The 18,055-nt window shown below is 49.4% G+C and overlaps 9 non-coding genes across 9 annotated transcripts; 4 read left to right on the forward strand and 5 right to left on the reverse strand.

The window, feature by feature from the left end:
• The first annotated feature begins 734 nt into the window (after positions 1–734).
• Positions 735–807, forward strand: trnav-cac (transfer RNA valine (anticodon CAC)). The gene has a single exon. It is a non-coding gene; the product is annotated as a tRNA-Val (tRNA).
• Positions 808–1,843: 1,036 nt separating this feature from the next.
• On the reverse strand, positions 1,844–1,916 carry trnaf-gaa (transfer RNA phenylalanine (anticodon GAA)). Its single transcript has one exon. It is a non-coding gene; the product is annotated as a tRNA-Phe (tRNA).
• A 2,007-nt stretch (positions 1,917–3,923) lies between these two features.
• On the reverse strand, positions 3,924–3,996 carry trnaf-gaa (transfer RNA phenylalanine (anticodon GAA)). The gene has a single exon. It is a non-coding gene; the product is annotated as a tRNA-Phe (tRNA).
• A 2,080-nt stretch (positions 3,997–6,076) lies between these two features.
• On the reverse strand, positions 6,077–6,149 carry trnav-aac (transfer RNA valine (anticodon AAC)). The gene has a single exon. It is a non-coding gene; the product is annotated as a tRNA-Val (tRNA).
• Positions 6,150–6,393: 244 nt separating this feature from the next.
• trnad-guc (transfer RNA aspartic acid (anticodon GUC)) lies at positions 6,394–6,465 on the forward strand. Its single transcript has one exon. It is a non-coding gene; the product is annotated as a tRNA-Asp (tRNA).
• A 1,032-nt stretch (positions 6,466–7,497) lies between these two features.
• trnav-aac (transfer RNA valine (anticodon AAC)) lies at positions 7,498–7,570 on the reverse strand. The gene has a single exon. It is a non-coding gene; the product is annotated as a tRNA-Val (tRNA).
• Positions 7,571–8,561: 991 nt separating this feature from the next.
• Positions 8,562–8,633, forward strand: trnad-guc (transfer RNA aspartic acid (anticodon GUC)). The gene has a single exon. It is a non-coding gene; the product is annotated as a tRNA-Asp (tRNA).
• A 1,030-nt stretch (positions 8,634–9,663) lies between these two features.
• trnav-aac (transfer RNA valine (anticodon AAC)) lies at positions 9,664–9,736 on the reverse strand. The gene has a single exon. It is a non-coding gene; the product is annotated as a tRNA-Val (tRNA).
• A 245-nt stretch (positions 9,737–9,981) lies between these two features.
• Positions 9,982–10,053, forward strand: trnad-guc (transfer RNA aspartic acid (anticodon GUC)). The gene has a single exon. It is a non-coding gene; the product is annotated as a tRNA-Asp (tRNA).
• The last annotated feature ends 8,002 nt before the right edge of the window (positions 10,054–18,055 follow it).

Below are 18,055 nucleotides of genomic sequence, written 5' to 3' on the forward strand. Positions count from 1 at the left end.
GTCGAAAAAGCTGCTGAATTTGACAATGTGATTGGAGGATGAATCCAAAAGGAGGAAACGCATGTTTTGGAAGCCAACTCTATCAGTGACCCATATCAAGATGCTGTGTGATGTCCACGTAAACTAGTCAGTGACACACAGCAATCAACTCTTTGCTTTTTCTTGCAAAATTTACAGTGGTCGAGGGTAAAGCTGGAGAAAATTCAAAAGCTCCAGCTACAAGTAGCTATTAGGTTAGAAACCCACTGCTTTGGTTGTTGAGGTGTGTTACTGCTTCATGCAACAAAAAGGAATCTTTGGTAGGGGGCTTTAAGCAAGCCGCTAAAAAATGTTTGTTGTTTTTCCAGCAACTGATTGAAAGTGATTGGAGGCACGATTATGCGGTGCAAGCCAGGCTGACCTGGAAGATACAAAACCTCCAGGCCTCTCCAATCCACTCAATCCTAACATGCTCAGGGGCAGCAATTTGTACTTGAGAAAGAATGTGGCTTAAGTTGGTAAATGGTTTTGAAAGAGAGCAAATAACTTGAGTGGCTGCAATTGTTGGTGTGTCTGGCCAGAGCAGCTTTTGTTGGTTGCGTCTTATATTTTGTGTCAGAGATTTAGGCTACAACAAATAATTTTCAGGAACCATTAAATCTTTCTGATAAAGCAACAGCGAGTTTAAGTATTAGCTTTGAAGAGGTGAGATACTGTACCAACTCTGCCATAACCAAAGCCTTAATCAGATCAAAGTTTCTGTAGTGTAGCGGTTATCATGTTTGCTTCACACGCAAAAGGTCCCTGATTCAATGCCAGGCAGAAACAGAGGATGTCATTTTCTCTCACATTTGTACAAGCAGCACTAGTTTTTTTCTTTTCTTCAGTATTGCAACACACGTGGTTGTGGTAGGGAGCGGGACATTGGTCGTTGAAACCCTGGATATGACCTGTACTCCCTGTCTTCAGAAGCCAGTGCACGTCTGTGAAAGTTGAATGGATTGAAATCAGAGAAGCAAGACTCACCATCAACCTGCAGCCTGAAATGGGACAATAATAAGTCTGAGCCCTGTTTGTGTGTTCATTTGGACCGTTGTCCTGTACGTCACGCAGTCTGATCAGGCACCCCAAGGTTTTGAGGGACAGTGAACCCAGCTGTGATTCCTGGGATTCCAAAAACATGTCGGGCCTTTAGGCCAATGCACAGCGGCCACTGAGCATCATGGCCAAACATTGGTGTCAGCCTTTCATCATATGGAGAAGTTTTGTCGAGTGACATAGCGTGGCCCCAGAGGGCACCAAACTTTTACCAAGAGCCCCCTGACCTTATCACTCATATGTAGTCAAATGTATTTATTTGTAGCCTCTCTAGCTCAGTCAGATAAGCCTAAGGCTGTTAATCTCAGGGTTCGAGCCCACCGTTGGTCAAGGTTCCTTTATTTTGGCTGGTGTGCTTTCACAGGTCTCTCTGTTACCAGTGATGGAACTCAAAGTCACACAGCTTTGAAAGTTGTTGCCTGGTATGTTCTTATCAGACTAACGACTGTGTTTCTTTGCTGTACAATTCTTATCAGAGCAATGAGTGTGTTCAGTCATTTATGCCTAGGATCAGCTACAGGCTCAAAGTTGATGACAACATAGGTGCTGATGGAAAAACTCTAGCAGAGGAGGGTTTTAATCCATCGACCTCTGGGTTATGGGCCCAGCAAGCTTCCTCTGCTCCAGCCTGGGCGGGACTCGCACTCAAAATGTCTGTCTTAAGAGGCCAGTGCCTTACAGATTGTGTTTCCATGGTATGTCTCGCCCCGCCTCCTCCTGTAAAGGTTTTCTTTTAAAGGATAAAGCAAAGAAAAGGGGAATTACCTGCTGAAACCCAGGATTGAACCAGGGACCTTTAGATCTTCAGTCTAACGCTCTCCCAGCTGAGCTATTTCAGCACAAGCAAGCTGCATGATGGTGGCAAAGAGTTTCAAATTTCAGGTTTTTAGACAAAACCTTGTAAAAGTTTTCCTTCCTGTGGCTTGATAACAAAGAAAACCATTCCCGTTAGGGGAATTTACAAAGTCAAAGAACCTGAGAACAAGGCAAATAGCGAAACAGCGTCGTAACAGCTGCTGAATTTTCTACAATGTTGATTGGAGGATGAATCCAAAAGGAAAACGCATGTTTTTGGAGCCAACATCTATCAAGTGACTCCATATCAGATTGTGTGTGCTGTCCACTGTAACTAGTCATTGACACACAGCAATCAACTCTTGCTTTTTCTTGCAAAATTTACCGTGGTTACGAGGGTAAGCTGAGAAAATTCAAAAGCTCCCAGCTACAAGTAGCATTAGGTAGAAACCACTGGCTTTGGTTGTTGAGGTGTGTTACTGCTTCATGCAACAAAAAGGAATCTTTGAGTAGGCTTTAAGCAGCGCTAAAACATGTTTGTGTTTCCAGCAACTTGATTGAAATTGATTTTGGCAGATTCTGCTGTGCTACGCCAGGGCTGACCTGGAAAGATACCAAAACCTCCAGGCCTCTCCAATCCACTCATCCTAACATGCTCAGGGGCAGCAATTTGTACTTGAGAAAGAATGTGGCTTAAGTTGGTAAATGGTTTTGAAAAGAGAGCAAATAACTTGAGTGGCTGCAATTGTTGGTGTGTCTGGCCAGAGCAGCTTTTGTTGGATTGCGTCTTATATTTTTGTCAGAGATTTAGGCTACAACAAATAATTTTCAAGGAACCCATTAAATCTTTCTGATAAGCAACAGCGAGTTTTAAGTATTAGCTTTGAAGAGGTGAGATACTGTACCAACTCTGCCATAACCAAAGCCTTAATCAGATCAAAGTTTCTTGTAGTGTAGCGGTTATCACGTTTGCGTCACACGCAAAAGGTCCCTGGTTCAATGCCAGGCAGAACAGAGGATGTCATTTTCTCTCACATTTGTACAAGCAAGCACTAGTTTTTTTCTTTTCTTCAGTATTGCAACACACGTGGTTGTGGTAGGGAGCGGGACATTGGTCGTTGAAACCCTGGATATGACCTGTACTCCCTGTCTTCAGAAGCCAGTGCACGTCTGTGAAAGTTGAATGGATTGAAATCAGAGAAGCAAGACTCACCATCAACCTGCAGCCTGAAATGGGACAATAATAAGGTCTGAGCCCTGTTTGTTGTTTATTTGGACCGTTGTCCTGTACGTCACGCAGTCTGATCAGGCACCCCAAGGTTTTGAGGGACAGTGAACCCAGCTGTGATTCCTGGGATTCCAAAAACATGTCGGGCCTTTAGGCCAATGCACAGCGGCCACTGAGCATCATGGCCAAACATTGGTGTCAGCCTTTCATCATATGGAGAAGTTTTGTCGAGTGACATAGCGTGGCCCCAGAGGGCACCAAACTTTTACCAAGAGCCCCCTGACCTTATCACTCATATGTAGTCAAATGTATTTATTTGTAGGCCTGGCTAGCTCAGTCAGATAAGCCTAAAGCTGTTAATCTCAGGGTTCGAGCCCACCGTTGGTCAAGGTTCCTTTATTTTGGCTGGTGTGCTTTCACAGGTCTCTCCTTGTACCAGTGATGGAACTCAAAGTCACACAGCTTTGAAAGTTGTTGCCTGGTATGTTCTTATCAGACTAACGACTGTGTTTCTTTGCTGTAAAATTCTTATCAGAGCAATGAGTGTGTTCAGTCATTTATGCCTAGATCAGCTACAGGCTCAAAGTTGATGACAACATAGGTGCTGATGGAAAAACTCTAGCAGAGGAGGGTTTTAAATCATCGACCTCTGGGTTATGGGCCCAGCAAGCTTCCTCTGCTCCAGCCTGGGCGGGACTCGCACTCAAAATGCCTGTCTAAGAGGCCAGTGCCTTACAGATTGTGTTTCCATGGTATGTCTCGCCCCGCCTCCTCCTGTAAAGGTTTTCTTTTAAAGGATAAAGCAAAGAAAAGGGGAATTACCTGCTGAAACCCGGGATTGAACCAGGGACCTTTAGATCTTCAGTCTAACGCTCTCCCAGCTGAGCTATTTCAGCAGAAGCAATCCACATGATGGTGGCAAAGAGTTTCAAATTTCAGGTTTTTAGACAAAACCTTGTAAAAGTTTCCTTCCTGTGGCTTGATAACAAAGAAAAACATTCCCGTTAAGGGAATTTACAGAGTCAAAGAACCTGAGAACAAGGCAAATAGCGAAACAGCGTCGTAACAGCTGCTGAATTTTCTACAATGTTGATGGAGGATGAATCCAAAAGGAAAACGCATGTTTTTGGAGCCAACATCTATCAAGTGACTCCATATCAGATTGTGTGTGCTGTCCACTGTAACTAGTCATTGACACACAGCAATCAACTCTTGCTTTTTCTTGCAAAAATTTACCGTGGTTACGAGGGTAAGCTGAGAAAATTCAAAAGCTCCCAGCTACAAGTAGCATTAGGTAGAAACCACTGGCTTTGGTTGTTGAGGTGTGTTACTGCTTCATGCAACAAAAAGGAATCTTTGAGTAGGCTTTAAGCAGCGCTAAAACATGTTTGTGTTTCCAGCAACTTGATTGAAATTGATTTTGGCAGATTCTGCTGTGGTACACCAGGGCTGACCTGAACTTGAGTGGCTGCAATTGTTGGTGTGTCTGGCCAGAGCAGCTTTTGTTGGATTGCGTCTTATATTTTTGTCAGAGATTTAGGCTACAACAAATAATTTTCAAGGAACAGAGTCAAAGAACCTGAGAACAAGGCAAATAGTGAATCAGCGTCGTAACAGCTGCTGAATTTTCTACAATGTTGATTGGAGGATGAATCCAAAAGGAAAACACATGTTTTTGGAGCCAACATCTATCAAGTGGCTCCATATCAGATTGTGTGTGCTGTCCACTGTAACTAGTCATTGACACACAGCAATCAACTCTTGCTTTTTCTTGCAAAATTTACCAGGGGTTACGAGGGTAAGCTGAGAAAATTCAAACGCTCCCAGCTACAGGTAGCATAAGGTAGAAACCACTGGGATACTGTTTGGCTTATAGTAGCCAGTATCTCCGCTTGTCATGCGGAAGACCAGGGTTTGATTCCCTGAGGGGGAGTGTTTTTCTTTGTCATCCCACCACATGACGCATGAATTTACTCGCATGAATTTACTTTTATAAAAAAAAAAAAACAGCGGAGGATTGCTGCTTTTGACTACCACAAGGTAACTCTGTTTTGCTGGAGTAGCTCAGACGGGAGAGTGTTAGACTGAAGATCTGCATCCTTCGGTTCATCCCAGGTTTCAGCAACAGATGTCCAAACTCTGAGATGCAAAACGCAACCATGTCCTCACGTTTGATTTGTTGCTTTTTAGAAGAATCGACAGATCATGTGCCATGCATTTCTACTATATAGATATTTTGAACATGGCTACAGTGGCATAAAAATTGCCCCTGCATGGAGAAAGTTGAAAGAAAACTAACCTTTTTCTGCCTGGCATCAAACAAGGGACCTTTTGCGTGTGAAGCAAACGTGATAACCACTACATGACAGAAACCCATACCATGTTGCACATTGACTTCCTCTTTAAGCAGAATCTTCGACTCACTTTTTGAACAACATGACTTTGGGTTGCTCTTGCCTTGTCAGCAAGACGTGGAGGTTCCTGGACAGAAAATTGTCTAGTGCAGCCTTAAACCCTAACAGCTCTATGATCTGCATTGCAACACACACTGCTCTGGCCAGACACAACAACAATGGCAGTCACCCAAGATGGCTGCAACAGCTGACTGCTCTCTTCTCAAGACCCTTTTGCCCGCTTAATTATAGATTCTTCTCAAGTCCAAATTAGTGCGCCAGAGCATGCTAGCAAAAAGTGGAGCCATTGACAACCTTCCTCTGCAGTGTCTCTAGGAGCTTTGGAGTTCTGCCAGGTAAGCATTTTGTGTTCAGGTGCGTTTAAAAGTGAAAAGCAACCAATGATAGCCTGTGTTTTTGAAATGTTGACAGGACAGTCCTTTAGTGAACATAGACTTGCCAGTGCACTTTGCCATATCCCGGGACTCGTTCACAGGAAATGCAGTTCCGACTGGCCATCTTGTGAAGGCTCATGGACTGTCACACACATTGATTATCTACATCGGACAAAACATTACGTGAAAGTTTCTGCCTTGTTTCGAACCAGGGGCTTTTTGCGTGTTAGGCAAACGTGATAACCACTACACTACAGAAACCTGACAAGGCATTGAGAGACAGTTCTTGAGGAAGGAGCGTTCCAAAAAAACTTGATGCAAGTGCCGACTATGCTTTCCATGGGTACATGTGAATCAGTAGAGATAAGCGGAGCCTCCAAATGTTTTTGGTCACTTTGGAAAACACTTGAACCACAAACTTGCTTTGTTGCAGCTTAAATTCCACACAAAAATTGTGTGTCAACTGTGACTTGGTGTCCTACAGACCACAAAATGGTAAATTTGGTCCTCGTTAGTATAGTGGCCAGTATCTCCGCTTGTCACGCGGAAGACCAGGGTTCGATTCCCTGACGGGGAGTGTTTTTCTTTGTCATCCCAGCACATGACGCATGAATTTACTTTCTTTTATAAAAAAAAAAAACAGCTGAGGATTGCTGCTTTTGACTACCACAAGGTAACTCTTTTTTGCTGGAGTAGCTCAGACGGGAGAGTGTTAGACTGAAGATCTGCATCCTTCGGTTCATCCCAGGTTTCAGCAACAGATGTCCAAACTCTGAGATGCAAAACGCAACCATGTCCTCGCGTTTGATTTGTTGCTTTTTAGAAGAATCGACAGATCATGTGCCATGCATTTCTACTATATAGATATTTTAAAATTGCTACAGTGGCATGAAAATTGCCCCTGCATGGAGAAAGTTGAAAGAAAAACTTGCCTTTTTCTGCCTGGCATCAAACAACGGACCTTTTGCGTGTAAAGCAAACGTGATAACCACTACTTGACAGAAACCCATACCATGTTGCACATTGACTTCCTCTTTAAGCAGAATCTTCGACTCACTTTTTGAACAACATGACTTTGGGTTGCTCTTGCCATGTCAGCAAGACGTGGAGGTTCCAGGACAGAAAATGGTCTAGTGCAGCCTTAAACCCTAACAGCTCTATGATCTGCATTCCAACACACACTGCTCTGGCCAGACACACCAACAATGGCAGCCACCCAAGATGGCTGCAACAGCTGACTGCTCTTTTCTCAAGACCCTTTTGCCCCCTTAATTATAGATTCTTCTCAAGTCCAATTTAGTGCGTCAGAGCATGCTAGCAAAAAGTGGAGCCATTGACAACCCTCCTCTGCAGTGTCTCTAGGAGCTTTGGAGTCTTGCTAGGTAAGCATTTTGTGTTCAGGTGCGTTTAAAAGTGAAAAGCAACCAATGATAGCCTGTCTTTTTGAAATGTTGACAGGACAGTCCTTTAGTGAACATAGACTTGCCAGTGCACTTTGCCATATCCCGGGACTCGTTCACAGGAAATGCAGTTCCGACTGGCCATCTTGTGAACGCTCATGGACTGTCACACACATTGATTATCTACATCGGACAAAATATTACGTGAAAGTTTCTGCCTGGTTTCGAACCAGGGGCCTTTTGCGTGTTAGGCAAACGTGATAACCACTACACTACAGAAACCTGACAAGGCATTGAGAGACAGTTCTTGAGGAAGGACCGTTCCAAAAAAACTTGATGCAAGTGCCGACTATGCTTTCCATAGGTACATGTGAATCAATGGAGATAAGCGGAGCCTCCAAATGTTTTTGGTCACTTTGGAAAATACTTGAACCACAAACTTGCTTTGTTGCAGCTTAAATTCCACACAAATATTGTGTGTCAAGTGTGACTCGATGTCCCACAGACTACTAAATGGCAACTTTGGTCCTTTTAGTATTGTGGCCACTATCTCCGCTTGTCACGCGGAAGACCAGGTTTCGATTCCCTGACGGGGAGTGTTTTTCTTTGTCATCCCACCACATGACGCATGAATTTACTTTCTTTTATAAAAAAAAAAAACAGCTAAGGATTGCTGCTTTTGACTACCACAAGGTAACTCTTTTTTGCTGGAGTAGCTCAGACGGGAGAGTGTTAGACTGAAGATCTGCATCCTTCGGTTCATCCCAGGTTTCAGCAACAGATGTCCAAACTCTGAGATGCAAAACGCAACCATGTCCTCACGTTTGATTTGTTGCTTTTTAGAAGAATCGACAGATCATGTGCCATGCATTTCTACTATATAGATATTTTGAACATGGCTACAGTGGCAAAAAAATTGCCCCTGCATGGAGAAAGTTGAAAGAAAAACTTACCTTTTTCTGCCTGGCATCAAACAAGGGGCCTTTTGCGTGTTAGGCAAACGTGATAACCACTACACTACAGAAACCTGACAAGGCTTTGAGAAACATTTCTTGAGGAAGGAGCGTTCCAAAAAAACTTGATGCAAGTGCCGACTATGGTTTCCAATGGGTACATGTGAATCAATGGAGCTAAAGCGGAGCCTCCAAATGTTTTTGGTCACTTTGGAAAATACTTGAACCACAAACTTGCTTTGTTGCAGCTTAAATTCCACACAAAAATTGTGTGTCAAGTGTGACTTGTTGTCCTACAGACCACAAAATGGCAAATTTGGTCCTCGTTAGTATAGTGGCGAGTATCTCCGCTTGTCACGCGGAAGACCAGGGTTCGATTCCCTGATGGGGAGTGTTTTTCTTTGTCATCCCTCCACATAACGCATGAATTTAGTGTCTTTTATAAAAAAAGAAACAGCTGAGGATTGCTGCTTTTGACTACCACAAGGTAACTCTTTTTTGCTGGAGTAGCTCAGACGGGAGAGTGTTAGACTGAAGATCTGCATCCTTCGGTTCATCCCAGGTTTCAGCAACAGATGTCCAAACTCTGAGATGCAAAACGCAACCATGTCCTCACGTTTGATTTGTTGCTTTTTAGAAGAATCGACAGATCATGTGCCATGCATTTCTACTATATAGATATTTTGAACATGGCTACAATGGCATAAAAATTGCCCCTGCATGGAGAAAGTTGAAAGAAAAACTTACCTTTTTCTGCCTGGCATCAAACAACGGACCTTTTGCGTGTGAAGCAAACGTGATAACCACTACATGACAGAAACCCATACCATGTTGCACATTGACTTCCTCTTTAAGCAGAATCTTCGATTCACTTCTTGAACAACATGACTTTGGGTTGCTCTTGCCTTGTCAGCAAGACGTGGAGGTTCCTGGACAGAAAATGGTCTAGTGCAGCCTTAAACCCTAACAGCTCTATGGTCTGCATTGCAACACACACTGCTCTGGCCAGACACACCAACAATGGCAGTCACCCAAGATGGCTGCAACAGCTGACTGCTCTCTTCTCAAGACCCTTTTGCCCGCTTAATTATAGATTCTTCTCAAGTCCAATTAGTGCGCCAGAGCATGCTAGCAAAAGTGGAGCCATTGACAACCTTCCTCTGCAGTGTCTCTAGGAGCTTTGGAGTTCTGCCAGGTAAGCATTTTGTGTTCAGGTGCATTTAAAAGTGAAAAGCAACCAATGATAGCCTGTCTTTTTGAAATGTTGACAGGGCAGTCCTTTAGTGAACATAGACTTGCCAGTGCACTTTGCCATATCCCGGGACTCGTTCACAGGAAATGCAGTTCCGACTGGCCATCTTGTGAACGCTCATGGACTGTCACATACATTGATTATCTACATCGGACAAAACATTACGTGAAAGTTTCTGCCTGGTTTCGAACCAGGGGCCTTTTGCGTGTTAGGCAAACGTGATAACCACTACACTACAGAAACCTGACAAGGCATTGAGAGACAGTTCTTGAGGAAGGAGCGTTCCAAAAAAACTTGATGCAAGTGCCGACTATGCTTTCCATGGGTACATGTAATTCAATGGAGCTAAAGCGGAGCCTCCAAATGTTTTTGGTCACTTTGGAAAATACTTGAACCACAAACTTGCTTTGTTGCAGCTTAAATTCCACACAAAAATTGTGTGTCAAGTGTGACTTGGTGTCCTACAGGCCACAAAATGCCAAATTTGGTCCTCGTTAGTATAGTGGCCAGTATCTCCGCTTGTCACGCGGAAGACCAGGGTTCGATTCCCTGACGGGGAGTGTTTTTCTTTGTCATCCCACCACATGACGCATGAATTTACTTTCTTTTATAAAAAAAAACAGCTGAGGATTGCTGCTTTTGACTACCACAAAGTAACTCTTTTTTGCTGGAGTAGCTCAGGCGGGAGAGTGTTAGACTGAAGATCTGCATCCTTCGGTCCATCCCAGGTTTCAGCAACAGATGTCCAAACTCTGAGATGCAAAACGCAACCATGTCCTCGCGTTTGATTTGTTGCTTTTTAGAAGAATCGACAGATCATGTGCCATGCATTTCTACTATATAGATATTTTAAAATGGCTACAGTGGCATGAAAATTGCCCCTGCATGGAGAAAGTTGAAAGAAAAACTTACCTTTTTCTGCCTGGCATCAAACAAGGGACCTTTTGCGTGTGAAGCAAACGTGATAACCACTACATGACAGAAACCCATACCATGTTGCACATTGACTTCCTCTTTAACCCTCACGCAGCTTTCGAGGGGGTCAGTCTGACCCCACGAGACAAACTATGAAACTTTTGATTCTTTTTACTTTTTTTGGCCACAAGGCACCTACGCGTCGCAGGATCCGCGGCGGCTCGGTCTCCCCTCCCTTCTTCTTTGTCACAGGCCCGTCCCTCGTCTTCTCGGGGTCCAGCGCGACCCCGGCCCATGGAACCTCCCCATCAGGCGTCCTCCCAGGGTCCGGCACAACCCCAGCCCCCTGTACCTCCCCGTCCATCGTCCTGCCGGGGTCCGGTGCAACCCCAGCCCACGGAACCTCCCTGTCAGGCGTCCTGCCAGGGTCCGGCGCGACCCCAGCTCCCTGTACCTCCCCGTCCCGCATCCTCCCGGGGTCAGGCGCGACCCCAGCCCCCTGTACCTCCCCGTCCCGCATCCTCCCGGGGTCAGGCTGTCACGAAACGGCAGATAAAGGACCCACATGCACAGCACCAAGGCAGGATAATGATCAAACACAGGTTTATTGCTATAAGCGGAGTCAGACGGTCCAGGTCATACACAAAAGGCTCAGCAAAGGTACAAGGGGGGCAGGCGATCTCGAGTCCAGTACGTAGGCGAGGTTCGATACACGGGAGGTCACGGCAAAAGTACAGGCAGGGATAAAGCAAAACTCACGGTCAGATAGTAGTCCAGGGTCAGGCAGGAAACGACGGTAAAAGCAAACGGGAACAAAACACGAGGAACATGGAACACAAAACTCATGAAACTCGGGAAACTCGACAATCTGGCCAAGGACTATGGGAACAGGTGGTGGCTAAATACACAGAGTGATTACGTAATTACTGACAGGTGTGGATACTGGGAACAGGTAAGTGACAGCTGACAGAGAACAGGAAGTTTAACAAAATAAAACAGGACATGGCTTGACAACAGGAAACAACTAGAACAAAAACCCAGATCATGACAGTACCCCCCCCCCTTTGGCGCCTTCCACGGCGCCCACGGAATCCCCCCCCCCCCCCAAACCAGGGCGGGCGGAGGGTGGTCCCAGGAGGAGGGACCGAATCCCTTCCCCTCACGGGGAACGAGCAGGGTGGGTGGAGGGAGGACCGGAGGAGGGCCAAACAAGAGTCCACATAACAAAGTCCATGAACGGGGAAGACACGAAGTCCAGGGATTCCCTCACGGGGGGTGAAGGCGTGGCGAGATCCTGCTCAGCCGCCGCTGAGCCCAGGTGGCCCTCTTTGTGCCCTTGAGCTGGGCCGACCACCCCGAATGGCGATGTCCTCCAGGCGGACGCCGATCCGAGAGGCTGAGGAGTCGAGGCGGACGTCGCCGTAGGAGGCAGCGCCATCCACGCAGCAGGAGGCGCCGAAGGCGAGGCCACCCGTCCGGCAGCCGAGACAAGGACAAGGCAGGAACCGGAGACGTCCTCCTTGGACCTCCGCGACGAGACCCAGGAACCAGCGGCGTCCTCCTTGGACCTCCGCGACGAGACCCAGGAACCAGCGGCGTCTTCCTTGGACCACCGCGGCCAGGAACCAATGCTGATGCGGCCGGAGCCGGGCCGCCAGGAACCGATGCTGATGCGGCCGGAGCCGGGCCGCCAGGGACCCGATGCTGATGCGGCCGGAGCCGGGCCGCCAGGAACCGATGCAGGTGCGGGGCCGGAGCCGGTGCCGCCAGTATGCAGGTGATACGGGCGCGACCCCCTCCTGGAGGTCCGCCGGGGCTGCGACGGGCGCGACCCCCTCCTGGAGGTCCGCCGGGACTGCGACGGGCGCGACCCCCTCCTGGAGGTCCGCCGGGGCTGCGACGGGCGCGACCCCCTCCTGGAGGTCCGCCGGGACTGCGACGGGCGCGACCCCCTCCTGGAGGTCCGCCGGGACTGCGACGGGCGCGACCCCCTCCTGGAGGTGCGCAGGGACTGCAGCTGGCGCCGCCTCCTCCTGGAGGCCGGCGGGCGCTGCGGCTCCGAGGGTGACAGGGACTGGAACGACCTCTCTCGGGCCGACAGGAACTACGGAACAGACAGGGACAGGAACGACCTCAACATGGCCGACAGGGACTGGAACGGCCTCAACATGGCCGACAGGGACTGGAACGGCCTCAACATGGCCGACAGGAACAGGAACGGCCTCAACATGGCCGACAGGAATAGGAACGGCCTCAACATGGCCGACAGGAACAGGAACGGCCTCAACATGGCCGACAGGAACAGGAACGGCTGCAACATGGCCGACAGGAACAGGAACGGCCGCAGCATGGCCGACAGGAACAGGAACGGCCGCAACATGGCCGACAGGAACAGGAACGGCCGCAACATGGCCGAATGGAACAGGAACGGCCGCAACATGGCCGACAGGAACAGGAACGGCCTCAACATGGCCGACAGGAACAAGAACGGCGTCCTTACTAGAGCCGGCGGCGCTGCTCTCAGGCTCCTCACAGGAGCCGGCGGCGCTGCCCTCAGGCTCCTCACAAGAGCCGGCAGGGACTGAAACGGCGTCCTTACTGGAGCCGACGGGGACAGGAACGACCCCTAACGGGTCGACAGGAACTGGGACGGCGTCCCCTCCGGAGCCGGCATGACTGCTTACAGCTGCCGAGCTCGACGGAGGAGACGTCGGGCCTGATTGGGTGGAACTAACAGTTGTCAGACGGACGGTGCCCTCTGACTGGGACAAGGACTGAGCGTGACTGGACTGGACTGGGACGTGACTCGACTGGACTGGACCGTGACTCGAATGGACGTGACTCGACTGGACTGGACCGTGACTCGACTGGACTGGACTCGACTGGACTGGGCTCGACTGGACTGGGCTCGACTGGACTGGGCTCGACTGGAGCGGGGCTAGAGCCCGGACTGGGCTCGACTGGGCTGGAACCCGAACTGGGCTCGACTGGACTGGGACTGAGACCTGGACTGGGCTCGACTGGACTGGGCTCGACTGGACTGGGCTCGACTGGAGCGGGGCTAGAGCCCGGACTGGGCTCGACTGGACTGGGACTGAGACCTGGACTGGGCTCGACTGGACTGGGACTGAGACCTGGACTGGGCTCGACTGGACTGGGACTGAGACCTGGACTGGGCTCGACTGGACTGGGCTCGACTGGAGCGGGGCTAAAGCCCGGACTGGGCTCGACTGGGCTGGAACCCGAACTGGGCTCGACTGGACTGGGACTGAGACCTGGACTGGGCTCGACTGGACTGGGACTGAGACCTGAACTGGGCTCGGCTGGACTGGGCTCGACTGGGCTGAAGCCTGGACTGGGCTCGACTGGGCTGAAGCCTGGACTGGGCTCGACTGGGCTGAAGCCTGGACTGGGCTCGACTGGACTGGGGCTGGAACCTGAGCGTGACAGGGCTGCACTAGAGCATGAGCGTGGCGAAACTGAACGGCGACTGGAACCTGAGCGGAGCATGGCTGAACTGGGGACTGGGCAAAACACGGCTGAACTGGGGACTGGGCAAAACACGGCTGAACTGGGGACTGGGCAAAACACGACTGAGCTGGGGACTGGGCAAAACACGACTGAGCTGGAGACTGGGCAAAACACGACTGAGCTGGAGACTGGGCAAAACACGACTGAGCTGGAGACTGGGCAAAACACGACTGAGCTGGAGACTGGGCAAAACACGACTGAGCTGGAGACTGAGCAGCTCGCGTCTTGACCGGAGACTGAGCAGCTCGCGGCTGGGCTGGAGACTGAACAGCGCGCTGCTGAGCTGGAGACTGAACAGCGCGCGGCTGGGCTGGAGACTGAACAGCGCGCGGCTGGGCTGGAGACGGGGGACCGCATGAGTGCAGGAAATCCTCCCAGCGGAACAAACATGGAGCTGGGCAGGTTGTGCAGACACGACGGTCCGACGGGGCTGGGAGGAGGAAACCGAAACCATCGGCGGTGCGACCGGCGCTGGCGTGGTGCGGAGCGCGTCGCTTAGCTCTTCGAACCTTGCGCACAACCGCTCATAGAGGCGACGAACACTGGGGCGGTCTAACACGCTGTCCTCGTCCTCCAGAGTCAGTATCGCCACCTCCACGGCGCTGCGCTGGTTTTCCGGGTTAACCGCCCCTCGGTAATCCTCCGCGAGGATCTTAAAATAAACTTGTAGTTCGCTAGGTAGCTCGGCGCAGGTAAACTCCATGCTCCCTCGGGTGAATAATACTCGCCGTTTAAAAAAAAAGAAACGAGAAAAACAGTCACTGACCTGACCGGAGACTGAGTGCTGGCTGGGTCCAAGTCTGGCCAGATTGTTCTGTCATGGAACGGCAGATAAAGGACCCACATGCACAGCACCGAGGCAGGATAATGATCAAACAAAGGTTTATTGCTATAAGCGGAGTCAGACGGTCCAGGTCATACACAAAAGGCTCAGCAAAAGGTACAAAGGGGGGCAGGCGATCTCGAGTCCAGTACGTAGGCGAGGTTCGATACACGGGAGGTCACGGCAAAAGTACAAGCAGGGATAAAGCAAAACTCATGGTCAGATAGTAGTCCAGGGTCAGGCAGGAAACGACGGTGAAAGCAAACGGGAACAAAACACGAGGAACACGGAACACAAAACTCATGAAACTCGGGAAACTCGACAATCTGGCCAAGGACTATGGGAACAGGTGGTGGCTAAATACACAGAGTGATTACGTAATTACTGACAGGTGTGGATACTGGGAACAGGTAAGTGACAGCTGACAGAGAACAGGAAGTTTAACAAAATAAAACAGGACATGGCGTGACAACAGGAAACAACTAGAACAAAAACCCCGATCATGACACAGGCACGACCCCATTTTCTTTGTTTTTTATTTTTCCTTCTCCTTTCCTCCCTTCTACCTCCACCCGTGCCACAGGCCCACTGATGATGAACATGATGATGAACATGATGATGATGATGATGATGAACATGATGATGAGGATGATGATGATGATGATGCAAGCAGACAGCTGCGTGCAAGGGCTGACCATTTTAAACGAAAAATAAAACAGACCAAACAGGCAAAACATTTGATTAAATGCCAAAAGTTTATTTAATAATATAAAACAGTTATGAAAGAAAGGAGTACAAGGCGCATTTCGTACAGTATAATTTAATTGGTACGCGTAAAGCAACAGAGGCAGGCGTAGAAAGAAATTGAATAGGGCCCTTTTTTTTTTAATCTTCATCAACGGGATTCTTGGCTCATCAAAACTTGACGCGAAGCAACTTTTGCCGCAGCGCCAGCATCAGCGTCCCGCAGCGTCGGTCGTGGCTCTCGCTCCGCCGCGAGCCGCACACGACGCAGGGCATCTCGTAGCCCAAGCCGACATAGCCTTCCACGGCCTCCTTCAGCATCAACTTGGGGAACGCCACGTAGCCCCTTCTGTAACGCTCCTTGCCTATCATTGATTTCCGGACGCTTTCTTTGCCAGAGAACTTTTTTGCCAGGAAGTCGCACTCCTCCACTCCGGCAACGTGCACATGATACACATGCTCTCTCAGCATGTTGTTACCCGTTACGAAACGGGAAAGCCTGACGCCGCACGCATCACACACGTGAGTGTCTACGGTGTCCAGCTCATACGACATGCCCTCACGGCTGCCCAGCTCCCTGAACAGGTTGTCCGCAGTGCGAGGGCCGACCACGCTCCTCTCGCTCTGCATTTTCATGTACAGCAGAGGCTTGCGCCCGTAGTCGTCGTCCAGCTGGGTGTCGGTCAGATACGCCGTGAATCTCTCGCAAACTTCTTTGCATCTGTCGCAGTGTCGTCTCCCTGCGCCAGCATAGATGACGCATCGTTTTACGTTTAGCAGGTAACATTTGCCCACCATGCCTTGGGCGAACCTGAGTTCGCCCAGGTCCAAGGCCAATTGATCCGTTGGCAGGTGGCGGTGTTTGTAATGAGCCTTGACACGAGCACACCGTCCGTCGCTGGCCAGGATGGCAAGGCCCTCAAGGCACCCTCAGCGGCCAGAGCGTTCCCACACAAACAGTCACACTCCAGACCTTCGTCTAGGCCTCCTTCCGGGTCTGGGAATCCGCTATGATCCAACGGGCACGGGGTTCCCTCTTCTTCTACGCGAAGGTGCAGACAGTCTGTGGTCCGCTCGAGCCGCAGCTCGAACACAGCGCAGCCGTCGGTTTGCAGGTCACCTTCTTGAGAGGCCATAGCGTTGGAACCTTTCGACGAGACTGTGGATAAACGCTCGTTCCAAGCTTGTCAGGTGAAGTGGTACTGCGATGTATTCTCTCTGCGACAAAATCCTGGGAAACCTGGGAAATCGAGGGAAAACTTGTGTAAACTTGTGTAAAATTGGAAATGAGGCGGCGACTGGTCAATAGGTTCCACCGCAGCACTCCTCACATTGAGACTGGTGGAATAGCGTTGACACAATAACGCAGACCTCCGTGCCCGCAGCAGCCAAGCTCCCCATACATGTAAAAAAAATATATATATTTCACCACCCCGTGAACACCGCGTCCTCCCGGGGTGTCTGACGCGACCCCTCGCGCGCACACACACACACACACACACACACACACACACACACACACACACACACACACACACACACACACACACATTATTTGAATATTATCATATTATGAGGGAGAAAATAAAGACCAAATAAGCAAAACTTTTGATTAAATACTAAATATTTATTAAATATAAAACAGTAATCAAAGAAAAGGGTACACAATGCATTCATATGCACTCATATTCATAATCATATTAAAACCTCAGAGAGACCGAAATCATCTCACCACCAGAGAACTCGAGAACCGTTCTCCACTTTATCCAACGTGAAAAATCCTCCAACGTGGCAGTTTATCCCACCGGAAGGATTCCTCCAACGTGGTGAAGATCCCTCCAACTTGGAAACTTCGTGTTTGTGTGTGTGCTTTCACCTGCAAATTATTTCACCACCACCCTCACGGCCCCCCTAGGTCCAACACGACCCCATGCGCCGCACACACACACACACACACACACACACACACACACACACACACACACACACACACACACACACACACACACATATAGTGGCTCTCACACTCACTAGTCCTCGGCCTCCTTCCTTGCGGCTAGCGTACAGTCTTAGGGTGCTGGATTTGGGGTGGAACCCTCCATGCATGGTGAGGAGCTTTCGTGTCTTAACATCTGTGGTCTGTATCTCTTCCTTTGGCCACCTTATTATTCCCGCAGGGTATCTGATCACTGGCAGGGCGTAGCTGTTTATTGCCCGGGATTTGTTCTTGCCATTGAGCTGGCTTCTTAGGACTTGCCTTACTCGTTGGAGGTATTTGGCTGTTGCCGCATTCCTTGTTGCCTGTTCAAGGTTGCCGTTTGCCTGTGGTATTTCAAGGTACTTGTAATTGTCCTCAATGTCTGCTATTGTTCCTTCTGGGAGTGAGACCCCTTCTGTGTGGATTACCTTGCCTCTCTTTGTCACCATCCTCCCACATTTCTCGAGCCCGAATGACATCCCGATGTCCGAGCTGTAGATCCTGGTGGTGTGGATCAGCGAGTCGATGTCTCGCTCAGTCTTGGCGTACAGCTTGATGTCATCCATGTAGA

Source organism: Betta splendens, chromosome 17, assembly GCF_900634795.4.
Source record: "Betta splendens chromosome 17, fBetSpl5.4, whole genome shotgun sequence".
NCBI classification, from domain to species: domain Eukaryota; kingdom Metazoa; phylum Chordata; class Actinopteri; order Anabantiformes; family Osphronemidae; genus Betta; species Betta splendens.